This window comes from Hevea brasiliensis, chromosome 18, assembly GCF_030052815.1.
Source record: "Hevea brasiliensis isolate MT/VB/25A 57/8 chromosome 18, ASM3005281v1, whole genome shotgun sequence".
NCBI lineage: Eukaryota > Viridiplantae > Streptophyta > Magnoliopsida > Malpighiales > Euphorbiaceae > Hevea > Hevea brasiliensis.
The window spans coordinates 52,323,691-52,329,690 of record NC_079510.1 but is presented as its reverse complement, the minus strand read 5'-3'; positions in this window follow the sequence as shown (position 1 = coordinate 52,329,690).

Genomic DNA, 6,000 nt, shown 5'->3' with positions numbered 1-6,000 from the left:
TGAGGATTAAATGACATTAAAAATGCCAAAGAAAATTCAGGAAATTAGCCAATCGGTAAAGAGAAATTATAACCGACAAGCATGACGAAGGGTATTTTGGTCATTTCAACCTCATAGTTAAATTTTGACCTAAATATCAATTAAAATGAGAGAGATTAAAACACAAAAAATAAATTAAAATCATGAAAAATGCAATGAAAATGAGAAAAGAAAAGAAAAGAAAAGAAAAGAAAAAGAAATAAAAATTTTGATGTAAGCATGACCTCATGCTAACCTAAGCATAACCTAAGCATGATGTCAATATTACATCATTAAAATTTTATGAAAATTTGCTATGGATATATATAAGCATAAAATGATAAATTGTAATTAAACAAAAGTCGTCTTCTTCTTCCTTATCACCCATGGCCGAACCACCATCCCAAAAGAGCTCCCACCATTTTTATTTTCCAAAACTTGATTGCCTCCCTTTTTCACCCCAAATCTCATACTTTCTTTCACTAAAAATTTATTCCACACCTTGAGAAAGATAGTAGCTGCCAAAAAGTGAAGAGAAATTGAGGTTTTTAGCAAGTCCAAGAATTGGTCACAAGAGGTTAGTGCAAGATTACTCTCCCTCTCTTCTTTAAGTATGTTAATCATGCCTAAGGGAGTGGAAATTGAATGAAATTGAAAGGAATTGTTGGTTAATTGCATAACCCTAATTTTGATCAGCCTAGGGAAGTGAGGGATGTTGAATTTAATTGAATTAAAATTTCAATCATAGCTTAGATAACATGAAAGATATGGTATATGTGTTGAATTGTTTGTGGTATGCAAAAATTGAGAAATTTGAGCTAGGGTTTTTTACTTAATTTTGGGAATTTGGTATATGACTTGAAATTGATGATGTTGAGATGATTTTTTGCCTATTAGAAGTGCTATGTATGCCAATTGAAGTATGGGAGTTAGAGGAAATTGAATATTTGGGAGTGTGTTTTCATGCAGATTTTGGGACTAATGAGTCCAGTGTGAAAATTAAGTCATAACTAGAGTTTTGTTGCTCCAATTGGTATGAGGCCAATTGGAGATGAAACTAGAGTCAATGTAACACCCCTCACTCGTTTACAGTGTAGTCGAGCAAGGTGTGCTACTTCGGTGCCGGAGCACCCAAACTTATCTTACTTTATTTCTTTAATAATTTTAAACTCATTATATTTTAATATCAATTATTTTTCTATGGAGAAACCAACGGAATTTCTCCTATTTTAATACCATTTGGCGTGTCTCACTATTCACCTGCTTGAAAACTCAACAATATTTTACAATAAAAATCTCATCAATAATTCTCATAATCATCTTATTATTTCATGCATCATCTATATATTTCAATTATGTCTTCAAACCCATGCAATCTCATTCATGCTCAAATTACATAATTCCATAATTTACATGATATATAAATTAATTACATATGAAAAAGCTAATTTATTAATTTACATCACATTCCTATTAATTACCTATTCATAATCTATATTACAATACAATATCCAAGCATTTTATACAAAATACAAAATATGATCTATATGGGCCCTATCTACATGCATTACTGAGGAGGTGACAACCTTGAATACTTCAGACACTTCTGCAAATCAGAACTTCAAAATCCTTGTTTAATATTCGCTAGCTTTTGCCTTTAGTACCTGCGCGAAGGAAAAAAAATCCATCGCGCTAAGCATTTCTACTTAGCGGTGCAATAATATAACAAGAAAATAATATATACGAATAAGAAAGACTGAAGTATAATTCTAAAGTATAATTTAGATCCTCGGGTATCAATTAAATTTTGTATGATATTTCTAATATCAACTATCTTATATTCTATTTTGTTCCTCTTTAGAAGTGCTGAGTTTATATAGTAATAATATTTGATATACAGATTAATTCTAGGAGTATTGTATTTTCGGTTCCTATAATTCTGAAAATTTCATTTGTACTACTTGATTCTGTTATGTTTCTATTGCTAATCCTTTTTCGCATTTCATTCAACATTTTATAATGTTTTTAATTACTAATATTCTTAACTTATTTCAATAATTTACACTGCCCAAGTAACCTATGACAGGCTGACTAAACTGGATAACGGGTTGTTAGCACTGGATACCGCGGTGTCTCGGGCTGTCATACCATGGAACGTGGAACGTCAACCACATATGCAGTCAGTATGGCCAAAAAGTCATAATAACATATCAGTATGGCTAAAAGCTATGATAATATATAATCGGGCATAAAAGCCATGAGTGCAGGCATAAAGCCATGAGTGCAGGCATAAAGCCATGAATACAGGCATAAACCTTACGCAGTACTGCTAAAATAATACCCTATTGGCATGCCAATCTATCCAATTTGACACACGTGTCTAGGCAATGCATGGGCACATTAGTACCATTAAGGGTTCATAAGTATCATTTTTTTATTATTATATATTCCAATTATAATTTATAACATTTCAATTTTTATTCCTAGTAGAAGTGTAAATGTCTAAAATACAATTCTACCTAAATTATGCATTTATCCTTTTATTCATTCATTGTGTCATTCATATTGATCACAATTTATAACAATTATTTTTAATGTGTAATTGTACTCAAAGAATTTTTCCTTATCCTTTCTCCAATAATGAGAACTAAAGTCTCATTCATATATTCATTTATTCATTACACTATGTATATAAATTATCATTCATATTTCAAGTAATCTATGAACATTTCGTGGATTTCAAATTTAACTAAATTTTCCTCAAATCCTAGAGTCACTCAACTTTAAGAATTTAAATTCATTAATCATATTATGTAAATTAACCATCCTAATAGTTTTTCTAATTTAGTATACCATTTCCTATATCATTGGGGTTACTATTCACTTGACCATTTCCCTTCAAAGGTTGACTTTTTAATTCATAATAGATTTGTTAAGCCTATGTTCACCAAGATACCACATTTTGCATTTTATTTTTGTTGGCATTGATTGCCAAACTTAATTCTTAGCCTCCTAGGTTTTATTTCAAATTTTCAAAATTTGAAGTTCAAATTCACTATTCTATTAGACCTGGCTACAGTAACAATTTGATAAAACTTTCTTCATGAAAGTTGTTCCTTATTGTGTCTTCTTTAATTCTCTTTTTGAATCACTCCATTTGGAGTTTTTTAGCTCAAGTTATGGCCATTTTACCATAACTGGCCGGGTTGACCTGTACCCAGAATTCTGGGCAGAATTGATTCTGCCAAATTTGGTGTCCTGACTTTGGTAGATAATTCTATTAGGTTAAGTCCAGAATTTGAGTTTGTGTTCTACATGAAGGTTGTTCTAAATTGTCTAAGATTTCCATTGATATAAAATTCAGGTCAATTGGATAATTCTACATTGAGTTATGGCCAAATGAACAAACACTATTTATTTGGTCACTTTCCAGGGACAGCTTATGTGTTACCCAGATTTGGTTAATTTTTAGGGCATTCTAAGTTTGTTTTCTGGGAAAGGTTTATTCATTAAATTTGTGCCATTATGTGTCTAGTTTCATGTCCAATTGGCCTTACATCAATTGAATCTACACCTCTCAAGTTATAGCTGCCCAAACTTGCTGGACTCACATCCAGCCTTGCAGGTCACCTAAGGCAGCATACCTAACCTCAATTCCATTGGCATAAATCACTTCAATTCCTCATCAAATATAGCCAAATGGTCACTAATTGACCATTAGGACACCCATGCACCAACACATAATTAAAACCCTAATTCATGATCACTAACCCTAATTTTAAATTTCCAAATTGGTGCAAACTCAATTCATTCTACTTCCTAAGCATATCAACATAACAAGCATCATCATGGAACAAATTTTCATCAAATAAAAACATTAAACCCTAAAGGATTTCATGGCTGCCAAATTTAAGAAGTTTAAATCCTTAGTCATTTCTTTAAATTTTCTTACCATTCACACTTATTTAGGCATGCTCACCATATCTAAAGTTAGAAAAGAAGAAGTTAGTGCATTAACCTTTTGTAGCCCAAATCCAAGCCAACCAAAACTTCAATTTCTTCTCAAATTTCTGTTGCCTTGAGCTTCCTCAAGATGTAGGGATCATTTTTAGTGAAGGTAACTTAGGGTTTTGGGGTAAAGAGCTTAAGGAAATCAAGCCCAAAGCTTGATAAAAATGGTTGAACTCTCTCTCTCTCTTTTTTTTTTTTTTTTTCTTTCTATAGTTCGGCTGGGTTCTATGAAGAAGATAGCAGATTTATTTTTCATTTATCTCTTTTTAAATTGATTTATGAGTGCTTTGTTGGGTTGTGATTGGCTATGGGGTTTCTATTACATCATGTTGACACATGTATGATGTAATAAGTCTCATTTACTTTCATTTTTCTTTTCTTTTCTTTACTATCCATTTTCAATTAAATTTTTAACAATATTTATTCATATTTTATGTCATAATAATTATTTACTTAACTGGATAAATTGGTCAAAAATCATCTCTGAATGCAAAATGACCAAAATGCCCTCCGTTTGGCTTAAGGAGCCAAAACTGTCTGTACAGATTGATAAAATTCCAGAAGCACTTTCTTGGCATTCTAATGCCATTGAAACCTCAATAACTCTTCTCTAAGGTCCCAAAAATTATTTCATGAATTTTCTCTCAGGTTTACTGCTCCTAGCTGAGAGGACCGCAACTTCCCACTGGGTTACCTATCGCTAGGGCACCGGCTCATTTAACTTGGTTGTATTTTATTTCTAAAATTTTTCCTAAATTGTTCTTATTAATATTTGAGTTATTTATGACTTCTCACTCTAGTCTACATATAGTTCCAGTCATTCTAGTTATCCGGACAGACATTGGTCACCGAAACAGTTGAATGTACTGACTAGCTAAAGTGAGGGTGTTACAGTCAAAATGCTTCAACTTTCATGAAGAAAGCATGCCCACGAACTGTCTCCAAATTGACCTAAAAACTGCTTGAATTGGGATGACCTTACCCTAAACCCAGAAAAATGACCAAATGAACAGCCATAACTCCCTTTAGAAAGGTCAGAATGACTTGATTTTTATACCATTGGAAAGGTTAGACATAGGAGCACAACTTTCATGAAGAACACAGAATCCGAAATTGCGTCTAACCAAACCAAATTACTAGCACAAATTAGGACAACAAAACTGTCCAGAACTAAATTGTCCAGAAATTCTGAACTTAGGCATACCCGAGCAGTTTTGACAAAAAGGCCATAATTTGGTCTACAAAAATCTAAATGCAGTGAAACCAGTGGAAAAAATTTTATAAGACATAGATCTACAATATTGGTGTTTTGACCAAAACCCAGAACCCAAAGAAACAAGGTTAATTAACTAGGACAATTCAGCATACCAAAACCTGAAATTTAACCAAATAGTTACTTGACCCCAGAAAAGAATTTATATCATATCTCCCACTAGGAAATCCCATATGGGATGAGCCAAACTGTTCTGGAAACCAAAGAGACAGGGCTCCAACTTTTATTTAGGAACTTGCCTCAAATTTTGAGTATAAGGATCCTAAATTAAAAGTCAAAACTACTAACCTGAATCTGGGATCCTGATGGCACAGGGTACATGAGTCCAAGCCAGTTAATTTGCTATAATTAATTCTACAAAACTTGAAAAATTGTAATTCAAAATTTTGAGTGATCATAAGATATAGGGTAACAACTTCTATGTAGAACATTAGGCCTAAAAGTGGCTGTAACATATCCAATAATTAAGTAAAGTTTAACTCCAGAATCTGCCTAATTCTAGACCCAGAAAGAGATAGTGAACCAGTTGTGGTTATTTGACCATAACTTGCTTCAAATGACATGAATCAAAAAGGAAAATAAAGAGAAGACATAGAGGAATAACTTTCATGAAGGAAGTGCGGCCAAACAGTGGCCATATCTTGAACAATTTGCTAGGTGAATTAAAGACACTAAATCTGGACCTTGAGAAAGGTTCA